General features: G+C 44.4%; 1 protein-coding gene and 2 pseudogenes across 2 annotated transcripts in view; 1 reads left to right on the plus strand and 2 right to left on the minus strand.

The window, feature by feature from the left end:
* Positions 1–19,790: 19,790 nt before the first annotated feature.
* LOC100580554 lies at positions 19,791–21,245 on the minus strand (annotated as a pseudogene).
* Positions 21,246–22,574: 1,329 nt separating this feature from the next.
* LOC100580210 lies at positions 22,575–22,890 on the minus strand (annotated as a pseudogene).
* Positions 22,891–24,590: 1,700 nt separating this feature from the next.
* MCM10 (minichromosome maintenance 10 replication initiation factor) overlaps positions 24,591–25,953 on the plus strand; it is a 48,803-nt gene continuing 47,440 nt past the window's right edge. For both annotated transcript variants that reach the window (XM_012499327.2, XM_012499328.2), the window contains exon 1: positions 24,591–24,639. The gene's annotated coding sequence lies outside the window, so the exon portion shown is untranslated. The remainder of the gene's footprint in view (positions 24,640–25,953) is intronic.

Here is a 25,953-nt window from a genome sequence, read left to right on the forward strand (position 1 = left end):
AACCACACAAGCAAGAAGAGAATAAAGTGAAATAAGTGTTGAGCGAGAACAACCACCAATTTAGAATTATATATGGACATAATCCTTCAAAGGTGATGGAGGAATAGACTTTTTCAAACCATAATTAAGAGGATTTGGTGCCATTAGTTCTTCCCTTCCAAGAAATGTTAGAAGAAGTTATTCAGAGTGAGGGAAACTGATATATATTAGTATGATTGATATGCTAAAAGAGGAGAGAAAATTATATAAAATGCTCAGTTGAAACCATAAAAGGCAGAAATACAGTGGAAGACAATAAAAAAGATTAAAGGCAACAAATAGAAAACAGCAATAAATATGGTAGACATTATTCAAGTTATATCAATAGTAACTTTAAACATCAGTAGTCTAAAGATACCAATTAAAAGAGACTGTTAGAGTGGATTAAAAAAAAAAAAAAAACAAGACTAGGCTGGGCACGGTGGCTCACGCCTGTAATCCCAACACTTTGGGAGGCTGAGGCAGGTGGATCATGAGGTCAGGAATTCAAGACCAGCCTGGCCAACATAGTGAAACCCTGTCTCTACTAAAAATACAAAAATTAGTCAGGCATGGTGGTGCACACCTGCAGTCCCAGCTACTGGGGAGGCTTAAGGCAGGAGAATCACTTGAACTTGGGAGGCAGAGGTTGTGGTGAGCCAAGATCACGCCAGCCTGGGCAACAGAGTGAGACTCCATCTCAAAAAAAAAAAAAAAAAAAAAAAAACAAGACCCAACTATAAGTCGTTGACAAGAAATTCACTTTTAATATAAAGACATACATAGATGAAAAAGGTGGAGAAAGATATGTTATACTAACACTAATCAAAACAAACCTGGAGTAGTTAACATTAATTTCAGACATGCCTCAGAGCAAAGAAAATTACCAAGGATAAAGAGGGACATTACATAATGATAAAGGGGTCAGTTCTCCAAGAAGACACAACAATCATGAGTGTGTTTGCACCTAACAATGGAATGTCAAGACACATGAGGCAAAAATTGATAGAACTGCAAGGAAAAATAGATGAATTCACTAGTATAGTTGGTATTATGGACTAAAATGTGTCCCCCAGAATTGATATGTTGAACCCCTAACCCCAGTGTGATGATATTTGGAGATGGGACGTTTGAGAGTTAATTATGTTTAGATAAGGTCACGAGGGTGGGGCCTTGATGATGGAGTTAGTGCCCTTACAGGAAGACATACCAGAGAACCCTCTCTTCCTCCCTCTCTGTGTGCATGCACCAAGGAAAAGCCATGTGAGGACACAGCAAGAAGCAGCCATCTGCAACCCAAGGAAAGAGCCCTCACCAGACTCTGACCCTGCCCACACCCTGAGCTCTGATATCTAGTCCCCAGAGTTGTGAAAAATAAATTCCTGTTGTTTAAGCCACCCAGACTATGGTATTTTGTTATGGCAGCTTGAGGAGACTGACAGTTGGAGGCTTTAAAACCCCTCTGTGAGTAATATCACAGGTACAGGAGGCGGAAAACCAGTAAGGACAGAGTTGAACTGAACAACACTGTCTTAGTTTGTGTTGCTATAAAGGAATGTGTGGGACTGGGTAATTTATAAAGAAAAGAGGTTTATTTGGCTCACATTTCTGCAGACTGTAGAAGCATGGCATCAGCATCTGCTTCTTTTTTTTTTTTTTTTTTTTTTTTTTTTTGACACAGAGTCTTGCGCTGTCGCCAAGGCTGGAGTACAGTGGTGTGATCTCGGCTCACTGAAACCTCCACCTCCTGGGTTCAAGCAATTCTCCTGCCTCAGCCTCCTAAGTAGCTAGGATTACAGGTGCATGCCACCACGCCTGGCTAATTTTTATATTTTTAGTAGAGATGGGGTTTTGCCATGGGTGGTCCCAAACTCCTGATCTCAGGTGATCCACCTACCTCAGCCTCCTAAAGTGCTGGGATTACAGATGTGAGCCACTGTGCCCAGCCAGCATCTGCTTCTATGAGGACCTCAGGCTGCTTCCACTCATGGCAGAAGGCAAAGGGGAGCAGGCATTGCATGGTGAGAGGAAGAAAGAGAGAGAAGGGAGGTAGGTGCCAGGCTCTTTTTAACAATCAGTTTTCCCAGAGACTATTAGAGTCAGAACTCATTACCATGAGGATGGCACCAAGCCGTTGATGAAGGATCCACCTCCATGACCCAGACACTCCCACTAGGCCCCACCTCCAGCACCAGGGATCAAACTTCAACATGAAATTTGGAGGGGACAGGTATCCAAACTATATTAAAAACCATCAGTCTACTAGATCTAATTGACACCTATAGAATACTTCATACCCTGCACATAGCAGAATTTACATTCTTCTCATGTTCATATAGAATATTCACCAAGATAGGCCACATTCTGGGCCATAAAATGCAGCTTAACAAATTTAAAACAATGGAAATCAAAGTATGCTGTCACATCAAAATGTAATTAAATGAGAAATCAATAACAGAAAGAGCTGGAAACTCCAAAAATACATGGAGATTAAACAATACACCTATAGGCCAGGCGTGGTGGCTCACACCTGTAATCCTTAGCACTTTGGGAGGCTGAGCAGGCAGATTGCCTGGGTTCAGGAGTTCGAGACCAGCCTGGACAACACAGTGAAACCCTGTCTACTAAAATACAAAAAAAATTAGCTGGGTGTGGCAGTGTGCACCTGTAGTCCCAGCTACTTGGGAGGCTGAGGCAGGAGAATTGCTTGAACCTGGGAGGCAGAGGTTGCAATGAGCCAAGATTGCACCACTGCACTCCAGCGTGGGCAACAGAGCAAGAGTCTGTCTAAAAAAACAAAACAAAACAAAACAAAAAAAACGCTTGTAATCCCAGCACTTTGGGAGGCCGAGGCGGGCGGATCACGAGGTCAGGAGATCGAGACCATGGTGAAACCCTGTCTCTACTAAAAATACAAAAAATTAGCCGGGCGTGGTGGCGGGCGCCTGTAGTCCCAGCTACTCGGAGAGGCTGAGGCAGGAGAATGGCGGAGTTTGCAGTGAGCCGAGATTGTGCCACTGCACTCCAGCCTGGGCGACAGAGCGAGACTCCGTCTCAAAAAAAAAAAAAAACAAAAAAACAACACTTACAAACAATACATGGTTTAAGGAAGAAGTCTCAAGCAATATTGTAAGCTAAATGAAAATATAACCTATTAAAATTTGTGGGATTCAGAGAAAACAGTGTTTTGAGGGAAATTTGTAGCATTGAATATATATATATAGAAAAGAAGAAAGACTAAAATCGGTAATATAAGCTTCCTCCTAGGAAACTAGGAAAGAATAGCAAAGTACAAAATAAGCAGGAGAAAAGAAATAGTAAAAATTAGAGCATAAATTAATGAAACAAACAAGGAAATCAACAGAGAAACCAGAAGCTGGTTATCTGAAATAAATCAATAAAATTGATGAACTTCTAGCCAGGTTAACTAAGAAAAAGAGACAAGGTACAAACTACCAATACCAGTATACCAACAATGAATCATTGCCCCTTGATATATAAAAACATAGTACTACTAGCATTAGCACCAAAAAATGGAACACTTTGGTATTCCTAAGTATTCATTTAAGATCTATATGAGGAAAACTACAAAACTCTGATGAAATAAATCAAATAGGCTGGGCGTGGTGGCTCACGCCTGTAATCCCAGCACTTGCAGAGTCTGAGGCAGGCAGATCACCTGAAGTCAGGAGTTGGAAACCAGCCTGGCCAACGTGATGAAACACCGTCTCTACTAAATATACAAAAATTAGCTGGGCATGGTGGTAGGCACTTGTAATCCCAGCTACTTGGGAGGCTGAGGCAGGAGAATCGCTTGAATACGGTAGGTGGAAGTTGCAGTGAGCCGAGATTGCGCCACTGCACTCCAGCCTGGGCAACAAGAGTTCTGTCTCAAAAAAAAAAAAAAAAAGAGAGAATAAATAAACCAAATAAAATCTATTAAATGGAGAGATATTCCATGTTCATAGATAGGAAGACTCAATATATTCAAGATGTCAGTTCTTCCAGCTTGGTCTATAGATTCAATGTAATTCCAGTCAAAATCTCAACAAGTTATTTTGTGGGTATCAACAAACTGATTCTAAAGTTTATATGGAAAAGCAAAAGACCTAAAATAGCCAACACAGTATTGAAGGAGAACAAAGTTGGGAAAGTGACACCACCGGCTTAAAGACTTACTATAAAGCTACAATTATCAAGACAGTGTGGCATTGCCAAAAGGACAGGCAAATAGATCAGTGGACGAGAATTGAGAGCTGAGAAATAGGCCCACGTGAATACAGGCAACTAATCGTTGACAAAGGAGCAAATCCAATTCAGTGGAGAAAGGATTTTTGATAAATGTTTCTGGCATAACTGGACATCCACATGCAAAAAAAAATTAAAAAGAACCTAGACATAGTCTTTATATCTTTTATAAAAACTAGCACAAGCCACAGACTGCGTGAAAATGTTTACAGGATACGTATCTAATAAAAGACTGGTATCCAAAATATACAAAGAATTCTTAAAACTCAACAGTAAGAAAACTCAATTTTAAAATGTGCAGCCAGGTACAGTGGTTCACACCTGTAATCCTAGCACTGTGAGAGGTCAAGATGGGAGGAAAACTTCAGGCCAGGAGTTCAAGACCAGCCTGAGCAACATAGGGAGACCCCCATCTTTACTAAAAATTAAAAAATTAGCAAGGTGTGGTGGTGCATGCCTGTAGTCCCATCTACTCTGGAGGCTGAGGTGGGAGAAGCATTTGAGCCCAGGAATTTGAGGTTGCCATGAGCTATAATTGCCACTGCATTCCAGCCTGGGCAACAGAGCAAAACCCTACCTCAAAAAAATAAACAAAAATGGGCAAAAGATCTGAACAGATACCTCACCAAAGAAGATGTACAGTTGGAAAATAAGCATATGACAAAGATGCTCAACCTCTTATGTCATTAGGGAATTGCTAATTAAAACAACAAGAAGATACCACCACACACCTATTAGAATGGCTAAAGTTCAAAACATCGAGAAGACTAAATGATGAAGATGTGGAGCAACTGGAATTCTCATTTATTGCTGGTGGATATGCAAAATGGTACAGCCACCTACTGTAGAAGAAAATTTGGCAGTTTCTTTTAAAAAACCAAGCATACTCTTACCACATAATCCATCAATCATGCTCCTTGGTATTCACTAAAATCAGTTGGAAACTATGTCCACACAAAACCTGCACATGAATATTTATAGCAGCTTTATTCATACTGGCCAAAATTTGGAAGCAACTAAGATGTCCTTCAATAGGTGAATGGATAACCAAACCGTAGTGCATCCATAAAAAGGAATATTATTCAGCAATAAAAATAAATTAGTTAGCAGGACATGACAAAACGTGGAGGAGACTTACATGTGTTGGGGTGAAGGGAAAGCTTCCCCTTCACCCTCGAAAGATTCGCTGAAAAAATCAACTCAGAATAAAGCAGATTAATAAAAGGCAAGCCAGGTGCGGTGGCTCACGCCTGTAATCCCAGCACTTTGGGAGGCTGAGGTGGGCAGATCACCTGAGGTCAGGAGTTCGAGACCAGCCTGACCAACATGGAGAAACCCCGTCTCTACTAAAAATTCAAAATTAGCTGAGCATGGTGGCACATGCCTGTAATCCCAGCTACTCAGGAGGCTGAGGCAGGAGAATTGCTTGAACCTGGGAGGCAGAGGTTGCGGTGAGCCAAGATCGCACCATTGCACTCCAGCCTGGGCAATAAGAGCAAAACTCCATCTCAAAAAAATAAAATAAATAAATAAATAAATAAATAAAAATAAAGGAAAAGCATACAAATTTATTTAACCACGCATGTGGAGAGAATCACAGAGTGATTACCCAATATCCCAGTGGGGCCCAAATACTTATATAACCTCATGCCAAAAGGGAGGTAGGGATGAGGAATATAGGTAATTCCGTTGAAGGGCAGTAAATGATTACTAGGGAGAATGAGTGGATACTTAGGAGGGTGAATAGATAGGGGAACAGAGACTGATTTGTAATTGGTTCTCTCTGGAAAATGAATGAGCCTGAGAGGCAGACATTATTTTGTAAAAAGGTTGGGCCAAGTCTGGTTACATTCTTGATCATCATTCCTGCAATAGATAATGAAACGACATGGCAGAAAAAAACCATTGTTCTTCTTGGTGGATCTGTCAGGTCTTTGTGTAGCTAGGAGAAAAGTCTCTTCCAAGTCCTATCGGTCTGTAAGGACTTTTAATTCAAAATGCTTATTATGCCAAGGAGTCATATTTTGGGGTGGAATTCCTTGCACTTTTTAAAATGCAGATTGCTAAGTGAAAGAAGCCATTCTGAAAAAGTATGATTTCTGTATGATTCCAACCATCTGACAATGCAAAAAGCAAAACTATGGAGATGGTAGTGGTTGCCAAGGATTGCAGGGAGGGAGGCATGAGAGTATGAGAGACTTTTAGGGCAGTGAAACTACACTGTAGGATACTGTAATAGTGGACGCCATTGTCAAAACCCATAGAACTGTACAACATAAAGAGTGAACCCTAATGAACTGTAGACTGTCGTTAATAATAATGTATCAATATTGATTTATCAATTGTAACAAACGTCCCACACGAATGCAAGATGTTGGTAAGAAGGGAAACTGTGTGTGTGGAAGGGGTTATTTGGGGACTCTCTGTTCTTTCCAGCTGATTTCTCTGTAATCTTGAAGCTGCTCTAAAAAAAATAAAGTCTATTATTTTTTTAAATGAAAAAAACTTTGAACTATAAGATTATTTAATATGAACACACCTAAAATTTATGTTTGCATCAGAAAATCAAGGTTGTTGTAAAGATTAGTTAACACTTCCATGTGAGCCATAAGGAAAGGGGTAACTTGGATTATTTTTAATGAAATATTAAATTTATTATGCCATCATTAATTCAGTGGGGGAAAATGGATATGACACCTAGTTGCAGCTATTTTTTTTTTTTTTGAGACAGAGTCTTGCTCTGTTGCCCAGGCTGGAGTGCAATGGTATCATCTTGGCTCACTGCAACCTCCACCTCCCAGGTTCAAGCGACTCTCCTGCCTCAGCCTCCCAAGTAGCTGGGATTACAGGCGTCTGCCACCATGCCCAGCTGATTTTTTTTTTTTTTTTTTTTTGAGACAGAGTCTCTCTCTGTCACCCAGGCTGGAGTGCAGTGGCGTGATCTTGGCTCACTGCAACCTCCGCCTTCCTGCCTCAACCTCCTGAGTAGCTGGGATTGCAGGTGCGCACCACCACACCCGGCTAATTTTTTTTTTTTTTTGTATTTTTAGTAGTTATAGGGTTTCACCATGTTAGCCAGGATGGTCTCCATCTCCTGACCTTGTGATCCACCCACCTCGGCCTCCCAAAGTGCTGGGATTACAGGCGTGAGCCACCACACCCAGCCACGCCCAGCTAATTTTTGTATTTTTAGCAGAGACAGGGTTTCACCATGTTGATCAGGGTGGTCTCGAACTCTTGACCTCAGGTGATCCACCTGCCTCAGCCTCCCAAAGTGCTGGGATTACAGGTGTGAGCCACTGTGCCTGGCCTAGTTGCAGCTTTTAAGTCATAAGCCAAAAAATAAAATACTAAGCCCCCCAACCAGCTGGATGGAAACTCCTCTTGGCCAACTGGATTCCAGAGTAAACCTGAAAAACTAGTTCAAGCCATGATGGGAAGCAGAGATCTTATGACCGATGAAGCAGACTCTTTGTAGCAATAAGATACAAGATTCCAACCTGAATCTAGTATAGCATCACATGACAGCAGGCCTGGACAGAAACTTAAGTATTTTACCCCAAAATGTGTTTCTTTGACATATGTTGAAGTGGCTCTGCAAAGCTGTCTCTTGTGGGGTAATTTACATTGTGTAGAGAATCCCCTTCCCTTTCCAGGTCTTTTTCTGATCCTGAACAGATTAACCGAGACTCTGGCCTTTTAAAAGATCTGAATAGGAAACATGTGCCATCTGTTGCCTCTAAGGGTGGCTAGACTCTTTATTGGCTTCCCTTTGCAAAACATCAGTCAAGGTAACTAGATGGAAGTAACCTCCAGGTTGGCTGAAGAGCAATAGACATCTATTTGGGCAACAAAGACAATATTCTGTTAATGAAAATTAAAGAGGTTGGGTTTTCTTCTTTCTCAAGAAGGCCACTTATCTCTAAGCAGAGATATAGGTCTTTGTCCAGTCAGCTGGACAAATTCAAGTTTGGGATAAAACTCTAGAGATTTCTGCACCATCCAGCATGGAAGATGTGAAGTCAGACATATACAGGGGCCTACAAGAGATGGTGGCGGCAGGGTGGGTTGCAGAAACCAGGCTATTACTCCCAGTAGGTCTGACTCTGAATAGCATTGCCTCCTGCTGGGCCTAAGGATGGAATCATTGTTTTAACGATCTGGTGCATTAGCTAAGGAAACACATTCAGAGATACTCTGCAATGTCTACTTGGAGAACTCAACTACGTTCTCTTTTTTTTTTTTTTTTTGATATGGAATTTCGCTTATTGCCCAAGCTGGAGTGCAATGGCTCAGTCTCGGTTCCTGGGTTCAAGTGATTCTCCTGTCTCAGCCTCCCAAGTAGCTGGGACTACAGGTGCACACCACCACGCCCGGCTAATTTTTTGTATTTTTAGTAGAAATGGGGTTTCACCATGTTAGCCAGGCTGGTCTTGGACTCCTGACCTCAAGTGATCTGCCCGCCTCGGCCTCCCAAAGTGCTGGGATTACAGGCGTGAGCCACTGCACCAGCCTCAACTATGTTCTCTAAACCCACACCCCAGACCTACATTTGAAACCCAGATCCCCCTGGCTTCAGTCACAAACCTGAAGGAGGAAATCTCCACGCCATAGCCTGGGACTGAATCCCCGTCTGGTCCACAGTAAGCTCCTCTTTCAGACTCCTCATCTATTTCCATGGTTCTGCCAGTCTCCTGGGCATCGCCAACCTGCCCACTGTCCTCTCCTTTTCCTACCCAAGGTAACTTTCCTTTGGTCAGTTACCAAAGCAGATAGGCTTTCCCAGATACATTTTCCATTTGTCTTTTCCTTTCTCTGCCTCCAGTCTGTTGTGTTTTCAGTGCCTGAGCACCTGCCTTTGTTAGCTTAATCTCCCTAAACAGTGCCTGATGGAGCAATGAGAACATAAATGAACACACATTTAATGCTTACAGGTGCCAGGCACACTATTGTGTATTTCCAAATTTTTCTCATCTAATCCTCATGATGGCCTATGAAATAACTATTACTGTCCCCATTAAGCAGATGAATAAGTGGAGGCTTTGAGAGGTTAAGTAGCTTACCCAAGGTTGTGCATCCCTATTGTATGTGGCAGTTAAAAACGTGCAGTCTTGGCCAGGCTCGGTGGCTCACGTCTGTAATCCCAGCACTTTGGGAGGCTGAGCTGGGCAGATCGCTTGAGCCCAGGAAGTCGAAACCAGCCTGTTCAACATGGGGAAACCCCGTATCTACTAAAAAATACAGAAATTAGCTGGACATGGTGGTGCACACCTGTAATCCCAGCTACTCAGGAGGCTGAGGCAGGAAAATGGCTTGAATCCGGGAGGCAGAGGTCGCAGTGAGCCGACGTGGTGCCGCTGCACTGCAGCCTGGGTGACACAGTGAGACTCTGCCTCAAAAAAAAAAAAAAAAAAAGTGCAGTCTTGGACCAGGTGCCAGTAGCTCACACCTGTAATCCCAGCACTTTGGGAGGTGGAGGCAGGAGGATTGCTTGAACCCAGGAGTTCAAGACCAGCCTGGGCAACATAGACTTCAACATAAGGAGATAAATAACAGCTGTGTGAAAACGTCCTGGAAAGTCTCATTTGATCTTCCCCAAAACCCTCAAATCCAGGTATTGCTGTCATCAGCTCAGTGGAAAAACTGAGCTCCCAGATGCTAAGTGACTTGTGCAGGAGCAAATATGCTATTCAGTTCTTTCTTTCTATTAGCATCTATTGTGTGCCAGGCACTGTGGGCAAGACAGAAGACAGAGGGAGAGAGAGAGGAAGAGGAGCAAGACATAGTTCCCTTTTCTCTAGGTGCCCATGTTATAGAGGGAAGAAGCAGAAGTCGTGAAGAATTAGGGTGCGTTGTGGAAAGGTCTGTGTGCGAGCTGCTTGTGCGCAAGCTCTGTGTGCAAGCTCTAGAGCTCCAGGAAGTAGGAAATGCTTAGCCCAGGGGATCCAGGAGAGCTTTGTAAAGGAGAGGAGGCCCCAACGGAGCTTAGGTGGGAGAGGAGGAGTCGACAGGTCATTGGGAGTTGACCTCATGGTTAAAGGCATTCCGGGCAGATGGATTGGCAAGTACGAAGGCTCTGATGCATGCTAGAGCCTAGAATATTTGAGGAAGAGGGAAAAGTTCAGTATGGCTGGAAGACTCATTCAGTGGGGAAAGACGAGAGTTGAGGTTAGTGGAAAAGCAGGCAGGAATCAGGTCTGTAAGGAAAGATCTTCAGTGGTGAGAAGTTTGGAATTAATAGGACCTGAGAAGTTATTAGCAGATTTATTTTATTTTATTGAGACAGGGTCTCACTCTGTCACCCAGGCTGGAGTGCAGTGGCACAATCTCAGCTCACTGCAGCCTCTACCTCCCAGCCTCAAGCCATCCTCCCACCTCAGTCTCTCGAGTAGCTGGGACTATAGACGCTTGCCACCACACCTGACTAATTTTTGTAATTTTTGTACAGATGGGGTTTCTCCATGTTGCCCAGTCTGGTCTTGAACTCCTGGGCTCAAGTGATCCAATTGCCTTGGCCACCCAAAGTGCTGGGATTACAGGCATGAGCCACCACACCTGGCCTATTAACAGATTTTAAACAGAAAAAGGCCATGCCAAGATTTTGTTGTTAGTGGAGGCAACAAGAGAAGTGGATTGAAGGTGGGTGAGATTGGAAACAGACCAGTTGGAGGTAAAAAGGAGAGAGATGACAAGAGTCTAAAGAGGCTTAGGCCCTCACCTCTGGAACCCATCCACCCATAGCAAGCATGGCGCGATCTCAGCTCACTGCAACCTCCACCTCTGGGGTTCAAGCAATTCTCCTGACTCAGCCTCCTGAGTAGCTGGGATTACAGGCACCTGCCACCACGCCTGGCTAATTTTTGTATTTTTAGTAGAAATGGGGTTTTGCCATAGCAAGGAGGTAGAGGAGTGGATGGGTTCCAGAGGAAAGAGACACACAGTCTGTGAGGCAGGATAATTGGATGCAAGGATGAGGAACTTCCCCATATTGGCAGAGGTGACAAGGAGAGGGGCTTAGCAATATAAGCCAGAGGCATTTGGGGGAAGGAGACCTGAAGCCAACTCACCTTCTCCCCCCTCCTGCCTGTTTCACTGTCTTGCACCACGCCATGTTTCCAAGGCCCTCCTGGTGATTCTGATGCACTCTGATGTTTTATGAACCACCGCTGTACAGCAACAAAACCTTCCAAAGGTGGAACATGCAATGCTGGGTCCCACCCCAGAGTCAGTGCTCCCGAGGCTCTGGAACGAGGCCAAGCATGGGACTTCTAACAGGTTCCCAGGTGACACTGCTCCTGCTGGCCCAAAGACCAGGCTTCAGGATGCACCGCTGTCCTGCTGCAGTGACGTTTGTCGTGTCCTTCCTAAAACTCTCCTTCCCTGGCATCCTGTGCCATCATTTTCCCGCAGGCTCACCCCTTTACATTGGAAAAACCCCGGGGCAAGAATACAGACATAGGCCCACATCCTCTAAGTGTAAAATTTTTAAGTTTATAGATAAAGCTAACAACCTCCTTGGAGTTTCACACTGAAACATAACAGCTTAAGGAGAAGTGGGCCCCAGCCCTGCAAACCCTTCTTCCCTTCCTACCAGTGTCAAAGGCATATGAACCAGAGCAACTCCATCTTGAATGGGAGCTGGGTAGAATGAGGCGGAGACCTATTGGGCTGCATTCCCAGATGGTTAAGGCATTCTAAGTCACAGGGTGAAATGGGAGGTCAGCACAAGATACAGGTCATAAAGACCTTACTGATAAAACAGGTTGCAGTAGAGAAGCCGGCCAAAACCCACCAAAACCAAGATGGCAACAAGAGTGACCTCTGGTGGTCCTAACTGCTACACTCCCACCAGCACCAGGACAGTTTACAAATGCCATGGTAACATCAGGAAGTTATCCTATGTGGTCTAAAAAGGGGAGACATGAAGTATCCAGTCTTTGTTTAGCATATCATCAATAAATAACCACAAAAATAGGCAATCAGCAGCCTTCAGAGCTCCTCTATCTATGGAATATCCATTCTTTTCTTTTCCTTTTTGAGACGGAGTCTTGCTCTGTCGCCCTGGCTAGAGTGCAGTGGCGCAATCTTGGCTCACTGGAACCTCTGCCTACCGGGTTCAAGCAATTCTGCCTCAGCCTCCCAAGTAGCTGGGATTATAGGCACCCGCCATCACACCTGGCTAATTTTTGTATTTGTAGTAGAGATGGGGTTTCACTACATTGGCAAGGCTGGTCTCAAACTTCTAACCTCGTGATCCACCCACCTTGGACTCCCAAAGTGCTGGAATTGCAGGCATGAGCCATGGCGCCCTGCCTATTCCTTTATTTTCTTAATAAACTTACTCTCACTTTACTCTGAGGACTCACCCTGAATTATTTCTTGTGCAAGATCCAAGAACCATCTCTGGGGGTCTGGATCGGGACCCCTTTCCTGTAACACCAGGGCTGAGTTCTGTGCAGCCTTTGCTGGCCTCTCTCCCAATTGTAGGGATACCCCAGACTGCTGTCCAAGCTCCCTTCCCTCACTCAACCCTCCAATCACACCGAATGGCCACTCCTTAGAACGATAACCAGAGAGAGGGGCCCACACAGGTCTCTGAAGCAGGCTGAGGGCTGTCTGGGTAAAACATCCCAGGGTCCCAGGACCTAGAGCTTTGACCACATGGAGCTGCCCAGGATCCAGATGGATACATCCCCTTTGCCCTGGGACTGGTCATCCCAAGGGGAGGAACGCAGCTGGAAGAGGAGGAGAGCTGGGCCCTGTGAAAGGCAGGCCCAGGCCAGGGTGCCGTCTTGCCTTAGGCTAGGGCTGGTTCTGCTTTCTGAACCACCCTGGCTGCTCCCGCTTGGTTCCTGTCTTTGGCTTCTCTTCTTTGCCTTGGCTGCTTGACCCTCAAATGTTTGTGCTCCCCAGGGTTCTGGCCTTTTGTACCAGAAGTTCTTAATTTGGAGGCGTGTCTGTAGATGGGCTTCAGGAGAACACATGTATCCCTTGAAAGGGCATACAGAAATTTGAGTGTATGGGTGTGCATTTTTCTGGGAGAAAAAAAAATTATCACTTTCATCACATATATATCTATATAGATATATAGATCTAGATCTAGATCTATAGATATATAGAGGGAGGAGCCAAGATGGCCAAATAGGAACAGCTCCGGTCTACAGCTACCAGTGTGAGCGATGCAGAAGACAAGTGATTTCTGCATTTCCAATGAGGTACCGGGTTCATCTCACTGGGGAGTGCCAGAAAATAGGTGCAGGACAGTGGGTGCAGTGCACCGTGCATGAGCCGAAGCAGGGAGAGGCATTGCCTCACCCGGGAGGCGCAAGGGGTCAGGTAATTCCCTTTCCTAGTCAAAGAAAGGGGTGACAGACGGCACCTGGAAAATCAGGTCACTCCCACACTAATACTGCGCATTTCCAACCGGCTTAAAAAACGGCACACCAGGAGATTATATCCCGCACCTGGCTCAGAGGGTCCTACGCCCATGGAGTCTCGCTCATTGCTAGCACAGCAGCCCGAGATCAAACTGCAAGGCAGAAGCGAGGCTGGGGGAGGGGTGCCTGCCATTGAGTTAGTTGTTTGATTAGGTAAACAAAGCAGCCAGGAATCTCGAACTGGGTGGAGCCAACCACAGCTCAAGGAGGCCTGCTTGCTTCTGTAGGCTCCACCTCTGGGGGCAGGGCATAGACAAACAAAAAGACAGCAGTAACCTCTGCAGACTTAAATGTCCCTCTCTGACAGCTTTGAAGAGAGTAATGGTTCTCCCAGCACGCAGCTTGAGATCTGAGAATGGGCAGACTGCCTCCTCAAGTGGGTCCCTGACCCCCGAGTAGCCTAACTGGGAGGCATCCCCCAGTAGGGGCGGACTGACACCTCACACAGCCGGGTACTCCTCTGAGACAAAACTTCCAGAGGAACGATCAGGCAGCAGCATTTGCGGTTCACCAATATCCGCTGTTCTGCAGCCACCGCTGCTGATACCCCGGCAAACAGGGTCTGGAGTGGACCTCTAGCAAACTCCAACAGACCTGCAGCTGAGGGTCCTGTCTGGTAGAAGGAAAACTAACAAACAGAAAGGACATCCACACCAAAAACCCATCTGTACATCACCATCATCAAAGACCAAAGGTAGATAAAACCACAAAGATGGAAAAAAAGCAGAGCAGAAAAACTGGAAACTCTAAAAATCAGAGCGCCTCTCCTCCTCCAAAGGAACGCAGCTCCTCACCAGCAACGGAACAAAGCTGGATGGAGAATGACTTTGATGAGTTGAGAGAAGAAGGCTTCAGATGATCAAACTACTCTGAGCTACCGGAGGAAATTCAAACCAATGGCAAAGAAGTTAAAAGCTATGAAAAAAAATTAGATGATTGGATAACTAGAATAACCAATGCAGAGAAGTCCTTAAAGAACCTGATGGAGCTGAAAACCAAGGCACGAGAGCTACATGACAAATGCAGAAGCCTCAGTAGCCAATGTGATCAACTGGAAGAAAGTGTATCAGTGATGGAAGACAAAATGAATGAAATGAAGCGAGAAGAGAAGTTTAGAGAAAAAAGAATAAAAAGAAACAAACAAAGCCTCCAAGAAATATGGGACGATGTGAAAAGACCAAATCTACATCTGATTGGTGTACCTGAAAGTGACAGGGAGAATGGAACCAAGTTGGAAAACACTCTGCAGGATATTATCAAGGAGAACTTCCCCAATCTAGCAAGGCAGGCCAACATTCAGATTCAGGAAATACAGAGAATGCCACAAAGATACTTCTCGAGAAGAGCAACTCCAAGACACATAATTGTCAGATTCACCAAAGTTGAAATGAAGGAAAAAATGTTAAGGGCAGCCAGAGAGAAAGGTCGGGTTACCCACAAAGGGAAGCCCATCAGACTAACAGCTGATCTCTTGGCTGTTACACTCTACAAGCCAGAAGAGAGTGGGGACCAATATTCAACATTCTTAAAGAAAAGAATTTTCAACCCAGAATTTCATATCCAGCCAAACTAAGCTTCATAAGTGAAGGAGAAATAAAATACTTTACAGACAAGCAAATGCTGAGAGATTTTGTCACCACCAGGCCTGCCCTAAAAGAGCTCCTGAAGGAAGCACTAAACATGGAAAGGAACAACCGGTACCAGCCACAGCAAAAACATGCCAAATTGTAAAGACCATCAAGGCTAGGAAGAAACTGCATCAACTAATGAGCAAAATAACCAGCTAACATCATAATGACAGGATCAAATTCACACATAACAATATTAACTTTAAATGTAAATGGGCTAAATGCTCCAATTAAAAGACACAGACTGGCAAATTGGATGAAGAGTCAAGACTCATCAGGGTGCTGTATTCAGGAAACCCATCTCATGTGCAGAGACACACATAGGCTCAAAATAAAGGGATGGAGGAACATCTACCAAGCAAATGGAAAACAAAAAAAGGCAGGGGTTGCAATCCTAATCTCTGATAAAACAGACTTTAAACCAACAAAGATCAAAAGAGATAAAGAAGGCCATTACATAATGGTAAAGGGATCAATTCAACAAGAAGTGCTAACTATCCTAAATATATATGCACCCAACACAGGAGCACCCAGATTCATAAAGCAAGTCCTTAGTGACCTACAAAGAGAATTAGACTCCCACAAAATAATAATGGGAGACTTTAACATCCCACTGTCAACATTAGACAGATCAACGAGACAGAAAGGTAACAAGGATACCCAGGAATTGAACTCAGCTCTGCACCAAGCAGACCTAATAGACATCTACAGAACTCTCCACCCCAAATCAACAGAATATACCTTCTTTTCAGCACCACACCACACCGACTCCAAAATCGACCACATAGTTGAAGTAAAGCACTCCTCAGCAAATGTAAAAGAACAGAAATTATAACAAACTGTCAGACCACAGTGCAATCAAACTAGAACTCAGGATTAAGAAACTCACTCAAAACCGCTCGACTACATGGAAACTGAACAACCTGCTCCTGAATGACTACTGGGTAAATAAAGAAATGAAGGCAGAAATAAAGATATTCTTTGAAACCAAGGAGAACAAAGACACAACATACCAGAATCTCTGGGACACATTCAAAGCAGTGTGTAGAGGGAAATTTATAGCACTAAATGCCCACAAGAGAAAGCAGGAAAGATCTAAAATTGACACCCTATCATCACAACTAAAAGAACTAGAAAAGCAAGAGCACACACATTCAAAAGCTAGCAGAAGGCAAGAAATAACTAAGATCAGAGCAGAATTGAAGGAAATAGAGACACAAAAAACCCTTCAAAAAATTAATGAATCCAGGAGCTGGTTTTTTGAAAAGATCAACAAAATTGATAGCCCACTAGCAAGACTAATAAAGAAGAAAAGAGAGAAGAATCAAATAGACGCAATAAAAAATGATAAAGGGGATATCACCACTGATCCCACAGAAATACAAACTACCATCAGAGAATACTATAAACACCTCTACACAAATAAACTAGAAAATCTAGAAGAAATGGATACATTCCTCGACACATACATCCTTTCAAGACTAAACCAGGAAGAAGTTGAATCTCTGAATAGACCAATAACAAGCTCTGAAATTGAGGCAATAATCAATAGCTTACCAACCAAAAAAAGGCAAGGACCAGATGGTTTCACAGCCGAATTCTACCAGAGGTACAAAGAGGAGCTGGTACCATTCCTTCTGAAACTATTCCAATCAATAGAAGAGGAGGGAATCCTCCCTAACTCATTTTATGAGGCCAGCATCATCCTGATACCAAAGCCTGGCAGAGACACAACCAAAAAAGAGAATTTTAGACCAATACCCTTGATGAACATTGATGCAAAAATCCTCAATAAAATACTGGCAAACCGAATCCAGCAGTACATCAAAAAGCTTATCCACCATGATCAAGTGGGCTTCATCCCTGGGATGCAAGGCTGGTTCAACATACCCAAATCAATAAATGTAATCCAGCATATAAACAGAACCAAAGACAAAAACCACATGATTATCTCAATAGATGCAGAAAAGGCCTTTGACAAAATTCAACAACTCTTCATGCTAAAAACTCTCAATAAATTAGGTATTGATGGGACGTATCTCAAAATAATAAGAGCTATCTATGACAAACCCACAGCCAATATCATACTTAATGGGCAAAAACTGGAAGCATTCCCTTTGAAAACTGGCACAAGACAGGGATGCCCTCTCTCACCGCTCCTATTCAGCATAGTGTTGGAAGTTCTGGTCAGGGCAATCAGGCAGGAGAAGGAAATAAAGGGTATTCAATTAGGAAAAGAGGAAGTCAAACTGTCCCTGTTTGCAGATGACATGATTGTATATCTAGAAAACCCCATCGTCTCAGCCCAAAATCTCCTCAAGCTGATAAGCAACTTCAGCAAAGTCTCAGGATACAAAATCAATGTACAAAAATCACAAGCATTCCTATATACCAATAACAGACAAACAGAGAGACAAATCATGAGTGAACTCCCACTCACAGTTGCTTCAGAAAGAATAAAATACCTAGGAATCCAACTTACAAGGGATGTGAAGGACCTCTTCAAGGAGAACTACAAACCACTGCTCAGTGAAATAAAAGAGGATACAAACAAATGGAAGAATATTCCATGCTCATGGGTAGGAAGAATCAATATCGTGAAAATGACCATACTGCCCAAGGTAATTTATAGATTCAATGCCATCCCCATCAAGCTACCAATGACTTTCTTCACAGAATTGGAAAAAACTACTTTAAAGTTCATATGGAACCAAAGAAGAGCCCACATCGCCAAGTCAATCCTAAGCCAAAAGAACAAAGCTGGAGGCATCACACTACCTGACTTCAAACTATACTACAAGGCCACAGTAACCAAAACAGCATGGTACTGGTACCAAAACAGAGATATAGACCAATGGAACAGACAGAGCCCTCAGAAATAATGCCGCATATCTACAACTATCTGATCTTTGACAAACCTGAAAAAAACAAGCAATGGGGAAAGGATTCCCTATTTAATAAATGGTGCTGGGAAAACTGGCTAGCCATATGTAGAAAGCTGAAACTGGATCCCTTCCTTACACCTTATACAAAAATTAATTCAAGATGGATTAAAGACTTCAATGTTAGACCTAAAACCATGAAAACCCTAGAAGAAAACCTAGGCAATACCATTCAGGACATAGGCATGGGCAAGGACTTCATGTCTAAAACACCAAAAGCAATGGCAACAAAAGCCAAAATTGACAAATGGGATCTAATTAAACTAAAGAGCTTCTGCACAGCAGAAGAAACTACCATCAGAGTGAACAGGCAACCTACAGAATGGGAGAAAATTTTTGCAACCTACTCATCTGACAAAGGGCTAATATCCAGAATCTGCAATGAATTCAGACAAATTTACAAGAAAAAAACAAACAACCCCATCAAAAAGTGGGCGAAGATATGAACAGACACGTCTCAAAAGAAGACATTTATGCAGCCAAAACACACATGAAAAAATGCTCATCATCACTGGCCATCAGAGAAATGCAAATCAAAACCACAATGAGATACCATCTCACACCAGTTAGAATGGTGATCATCAAAAAGTCAGGAAACAACAGGTGCTGGAGGGGATGTGGAGAAATAGGCACACTTTTACACTGTTGGTGGGACTGTAAACTAGTTCAACCGTTGTGGAAGTCAGTGTGGCGATTCCTCAGGGATCTAGAACTAGAAATGCCATTTGACCCAGCCATCCCATTACTGGGTATATACCCAAAGGATTATAAATCATGCTGCTATAAAGACACATGCACACGTATGTTTATAGTGGCACTATTCACAATAGCAAAGACTTGGAACCAACCTAAATGTCCAATGATTGTCTGGATTAAGAAAATGTGGGACATATACACCACGGAATACTATGCAGCCATAAAAAATGATGAGTTCATGTCCTTTGTAGGGACATGGATGAAACTGGAAACCATCGTTCTCAGCAAACTATTGCAAGGACAAAAAACCAAACACCGCATATTCTCACTCATAGGTGGGAATCGAACCATGAGAACACATGGGCACAGGAAGGGGAGCATCACACACCGGGGCCTGTTGTGGGGTGGGGGGAGGGGAGAGGGATAGCATTAGGAGATACACCTAATGCTAAATGACGAGTTAATGGGTGCAGCACACCAACATGGCACATGTATACATATGTAACAAACCTGCACGTTGTGCACATGTACCCTAAAACTTAAAGTATAATAATAAAATTTAAAAAAGATATATAGTTATCTATATAGATATAGATATATAGAGAGATAGACATATAAAATATTTTGTAGTATTGAGTGCTTGATTTTCATAGTAAATAAAGAACCACATTAATACTGATGCTCAATCTGTCTCAGATGTCGTAACTGAAGGTTCAAAAAAACTGACCCTGTAACATCCCAAACACTGAAATCATAGACTATGCTAGTAGTGTTTTCAGTTTGGAAGATAAATACATAATTCTAGAAATCAAAATTAAAAATCAGAACTTCATACCTTGTGTAAGCATGTTAAATTCCAAGAACGGTGCTGTGTGGTAAAGTTCCATGGCTTTTTCTGCCCTGGTCATGTTTGGCTTCCCTGTGATGAGATCGTGAACTTCACCGAGACTCCCCACAGAGGGGCTACAGTGCCAGACAGAGAGGTCTACCGCGTCGGTATACATACAGTGTAATATCACTTTTGGATTTTTTTTGGTATAATGGACTCATCTAATATAATTCTTGTGGGAGTCCTCAAAGTTCCATCTGTGATTTCTTCAACAGTTGGTATTCTCCTTTGTAGTAAATTTTGAAAAAATGGGGACCATGCAGAAATAGCAGCCTTGTGGGCTTTGAGCTCTTCATCTAAACAGTTCTGATTTCCACCAAAAGCTTCAACCAGTTCAGAGTCTGAAGAAAAACTAAGGACGACATCATAATAACACATGTAATCAAAGAGTCCAGGCATATCTACATCGAGGGAATTCTTCACTAAGCTGAACAAGGATAATGACATTTTGAAACCCTGAGTCTTCCATTCCAAACTCTCCTGTATAAAGATAGTGTAACAAAGCAGAAAACATGGGCATATCAATACCAGCTGTATTGATGTCCATTATTATCTCTGCCCCATACTCAGGTGAGGAAGACAGCATTGTTTTAAAAAATGGACACCTTGCTGCCAAAATGGCACGATGAACAGGATAACAAGTGTCTTGAAATATGAAATCTATATCAGTACGATACTTGTACTCATAAAGATCAGCCATATCTTTCTGCAATGTCTGGGCTTCCGGTCTAGCCAAACTGGCTTGTAGGGAAAGCTCCTTTAATGCTGACCTTCTCTCATATTCCTCCACTAATGCATTTACGTCTCTAATATCCCACCCAGAGAGGAGTTCTCGCATCTGCTTGGCATGATTGGCAGACCTATCAGATTTTCGGCGCTTAATTAAGTTCTTTCTGAAGGTAGCAGGGCCAGAGGTCCTCTTTTTTTTTTGAGACAGAGTCTGGCTCTGTCGCCCAGGCTGGAGTGCAGTGGCGCGACCTCGGCTCACTGCAAGCTCTGCCTCCCGGGTTCCCGCCATTCTCCTGCCTCAGCCTCCCGAGTAGCTGGGACTACAGGCGCCCGCCACCACGCCCAGCTAATATTTTGTATTTTTTAGTAGAGACGGGGTTTCACCATATTAGCCAGGATGGTCTCGATCTCCTGACGTCGTGATCTGCCCGTCTGGGCCTCCCAAAGCGCTGGGATTACAGGCGTGAGCCACCGCGCCCGGCCTCTTTTTTTTGTCTTGTGGTTTCTCATGGCCATGGTCAAGGCTATACAATTTTGGTTCACAACCATAGCCTTGCTGAGAATAGGATGACGTTCCTATAAAAGTCTGTTGGGCCTGTGAATTTCCCCCTACCTTTGCGAAACATGAATGAAGATAATGAGATGCATTAGCACCCATTTTCTTCAGTCACTCAGGCATTCCGTCTGCGGGTTCTTCAGAGTATAATCCCGGAGGCCATTACGAACCTTCAACCCTGGATCCAGCAGCCTCTTAATGTATTTCTATGAGAACAGGGCCATTAGACCTTACTTCAGTGCATACTACTGGAAGTATGAAAGGCTGTGGGCAGCCAGACACACGGACAGTGCGTTCTGTAAGAACCACACAGCAAGGATCCTAAAGGGTTTACTATACAGTCTGCCCTTCGTATTCCGTAGGTTCCGCATCCATAGTTCAACCAACCCGGAGGCTCCTCCCGCCGCTGCTTCTGCTGCCGCAGGGACCTCTGCCGTCGCCCCCGCCGCCTCCGCCACCAGCACCGCGGTAGGCACCGGCGCCAGCACACCGCCGCCATCCTCCTCCCACCGCCGCCGCCGCCCTCTCCTCTCCTGTCAGTGGCTCAGGCTGCGGGACTGCTCCAGGTTTCCCTCGCCGCCATTTTGATTCCTAGAGGGAGCAGGAGGGGCTCGGCTTGGCCTTTTTGTGTGTGTTTTTTGTTTTTTGTTTTTTTGAGACGGAGTTTTGCTCTTGTTGCCTAGGCTGGAGTGCAATGGCCAATCTCGGCTCACTGCAACCTCCGTCTCCCGGGTTCAAGCGATTCTCCTGCCTCAGCCTCCCGAGTAGCTGGGATTACAGGCATGCGCCACTACGTCCGGCTTATTTTTGTATTTTTTAGTAGAGAAGAGGTTTCACCGTGTTGGCCAGGCTGGTCTCGAACTCCTGACCTCAGGTAATCTGCCTGCTTCGGCCTCCCAAAGTCCTGGGATTACAGACATGAGCTACCGTGCCCAGCCCACTTTTATTACATCAAAGGGCTCTGTGATAAACACCCTCCTACCGCCCAAAAAAGGATAAGGACCACTGCAATATGGGCTGTTTGCTTTAGATTTCATTTTAGATAGGTGTTGATGACTGTCAGAGCTGTTCTTTTTTGGCCTTCGTTTGTATTTTAAGGAGAGTCCAGGCCTCTCCTTAGAACCCCAGATCTGGAGATCAAGCTGGCTACCGTGCCTTTCTTAATCAGTATCCCTCATACATCTCATTCTGAAATAGAAAACTAAATCTGTCTTCTCCCCTAAACCTGTTCCGTTCTTCCTGTGTCTCCTACTTCAGTGCACAACCTCAAAAACTACCCTATTGTATAAATCAGAAACCTAACAGTCATCCTAAACCTGTCTCCCCATCCCCTCTCTGCTTCCTTCTCGCTAATATCTCCACATTCAATGGATGTTTTTAAAATATAAACTCAAGATTTTATAGTCTTCATAATAAAAGAAAACATGACACTTAGAACTGGATCACTTGGCCGTTTCTCTTCTTATCTCTTCCCAGTTCAAAATGCTTGCATATTTTAATAGCCAGCACTCTCTTAGAGCTGCAGCTGGGCTCAACGCACTCAAGCCTTGGCACAATCTTCTGTAGTTTTAGCCTTTTCCCGGAAAATCGGCTTAGTTTGCCCACGATAGCCACTCTGCTTCCTGTCATAACGCCGCTTTCCCTGGGCATACAGAGAATCCTTGGCCTTCGTGTACTGTGTCACTTTGTGGGGTTGGTGCTTGCCACACTTCTTACAGAAAGCCTGGCGGGTTTTAGAAACGTTCATAATGTTTGTGTGAGCACTATGGGCACGGAAAAGCCACATTCAATGGATTTTTAAAAATCTGTATGCCTAATTGTTTCTCAAAATCACCTCCACTTCTTTTCTCAAAGTCACCACCATACTAATTCCAATAAAAACTGCTTGATTCCTCACTTAAGGAAGGTTTGCGGGCTTAGATTGGTTCTGTTTCTGACTCCTTGCACGGAACTGGATGCAAAGAGGACCTGGAAAGCGACTTCAGAGTACTGATCAGAATTGGTCAAGGAATTTCTGCATAATGGCTAAGAATAAATCTATGACAAGCCTTTTTTTTTTTTTTTTTAATAACTAGATGTAGTGATGCATTTATTTATTTATTTATTTAGACAGAGTCTGGCTCTGTCGCCAGGCCAGAGTGTAGTGGCGAGATCTCGGCTCATCACTGCAACCTCCACCTCCCGGGTTCAAGCGATTCTCCCGCCTCAGCCTCCCCAGTAGCTGGGATTACGGACGCTCACCACTACACCCAGCTAATTTTTGTATGTGTGTGTTTTTAGTAGAGACGGGGTTTCACCGTTTTGGCCAGGCTGGTCTCGAACTCCCAACCTCGTGATCCGCCCACCTCGGCCTCCCAAAGTGCTGAGATTACAGGGGTGAGCCACCGCGCCTGGCCGTAGTGATGCATTTAAACATACTTTTTCAATTTGATTACTAGAGTTCCTCCATTACTATGAATTTTTAACACTAGCAGCTCTCAGAAATGGTTTTATTCCTATTCCTCAGCCAATATAGGTTTAAATAATAGGGCTGAGCTCATAAATGGAGCAGTAATATTCCATTAGGACAGAGAAAAAAGTCACCGTAGATGGCATCAGGACTGTTTATCCTCAGTCTTCCTAAAGTCGATTTTAATTGTTCTGAAAATGAAAGTAGGTAGTGGATAGAGATAGGATCTTATACCAAAGGGATTATTACTGTGGGAACTGCAGTGCCTGAATACTGTCTGCAAGGAGGGAAAGGGGAGAAAGACTTAAAGTGGTCTTTCGGTCCATCAAAGTCTCTTCTGCTATCAAAAATTATGTAAAAGCTAAGTGTTATTCTGCATTTAGAAACTCTGTTGTTAGTATTATGTACAAACACTATTTTTTAGAGTGTAAATACATAAAGAGGCCTGAATTTTACTGAAAAAAACTTATGTGAAAGATATGGGCTGCTAAGTTCTCTTCAGCCCTGACGCCCCTTAGAAGTCCCAAAATCTATGGACCAGGAATTACTCGGGAAACAGTGGTTTCAGTGTAAAAGATGTCATCCACCCTTTCCCTCACTGCACAGATGGTGAAGGGGAAACTCAGAGAGATGTCACGTCCCCAAGGTCAGACGGTAAAAGTGGACCGGATCTGTTTGGTCCTGAGCCCAAACATTTCATAAGGCTGACAAAGGAATAGTAGGTCCCAGAGCGTCAGGAGTTGAGGTGGGACCGCAGGGAAAATACTGGGTGGGACGACTTAAACTTCCCGGCACCAGGGAGCGCCAGACACTCTATTTCACCTAAAGGAGACTGGCTTCTACCGACAGGAAGGTCCCTTGCCCCCACCGAAGAGGGCGCCCAATGACGTAAACCAATCCGATTGCTCTGCGCGAGGGCGGGGGTTCGCTGACGTAGCCAGTCAGTGCGGCCCCAGAGCCGCGTGCGTCTGACGTCAAGGCAGGGGCGGAATCCGGTTGGAATTTTGGCGGGTTCGGCTGTGAACCAAGAAGGCGTCCCGGCACCGGGTGAGCAGAGTGGGGCCCTGGCGTGCGGGTGACCTTCGGGCAGCGGGGCCGGGGCCGCCTCGCACGTCTCTGCGCGGGTTGCAAGGGGTCCTAGGGCTAGAGGCGCGGGGTCCCGGGAGCTCGGGTGGGCGCGATCTGGATTTGGCAGCAGCTCGGGACCGCGCGGGGCTGGCATGGCCGGGCCGGGGGCTGGGAGTTGCCGGCCGTCTACTAAGGAATCGGGTTCTTCCTTTTAAAAGCAGCCAAGTGCATGCCTCCTGGGCTTTCTTTTATTCATTCGTTCATTCATTCATTTCTCGTATTCATGATTTGCCAATGATTATTGAACGCGGACGGTGTGCAGGGTTCGGATCACATTTCCGCCGCCTTCACGGCGCTTACAGTTTAAAGGGACGAGCAGGTAATAAACAAATGCACGACAGTGGACGACTCAGGGTGGTCCAGAAAGTCTCAGAAAGATGAATAAGTGGAGATCAAAGGGCGAAAAGGACCTGGGGGTAGCTTTCTTCCGACAGAGCCTGAGACCTCAAATCAGCTTAGTGTGTTCCAGAAGGTGGAAGCGGGCTGGCCCGGCTGGAGCATCGTTTTGGGTGTCGGGGTGGGTAGAATTGGACGTGGTGGATTGTGGAAAAGGTGAGAGAGTAGAAAGCTTGGAAAGAGAGAGAGAGAATATGAATCATTGCCTCGCAGGCTTTGTAGATTTTTTTCTAAGGGCAATGGAAAATCATTAAAGAATTTCAATGAAGGGACCCCCATGATCTGATTTATGTTCCTAAAAGTTACTAAGGAAAGGGAAGATTACTGTGGCTGTTGTATGCAGAACAGATTGCAGGGGGACAAAGAGACCAAGATAGAAAGCTAACACAGTCATTGGGTGAAAGGTTGATGGTGGCTTGGCCTAGGGTTCTGGCAGTGAAGTTGGAGAGAAGTGGTAGATTTGAGCAGTGTTTTGGAGTTGGAACCACAGTACTTGTCAGTAGCCCTGGATGTGAGGGCGAGGGAGGGTGCATAGTTTCATTCTGGGGGAAGGCGAGGCAGGTTATAGACTTGAACAAGACAGTTTGCTCCTAACCCTCAGGAAGCTTACTGTCCAATAGATTCCCCAGTAGATAGCACAGTGTGTGGCACTTGAGGGATCCGTGGAAATGTTTGTTGAATGAATTTTTAAAAAGCGGCCAGGCGCAGTGGCTCACACCTGTAATCCCAGCGCTTTGGGAGGCCAAGGTGGACGGATCACCAGGTCAGGAGATCGAGACCATCCTGGCTAATACGGTGAAACCCCGTCTCTACTAAAAATAGAAAAAATTAGCAGAG

Source organism: Nomascus leucogenys, chromosome 9 (genome assembly GCF_006542625.1).
Source record: "Nomascus leucogenys isolate Asia chromosome 9, Asia_NLE_v1, whole genome shotgun sequence".
Lineage (NCBI taxonomy): Eukaryota > Metazoa > Chordata > Mammalia > Primates > Hylobatidae > Nomascus > Nomascus leucogenys.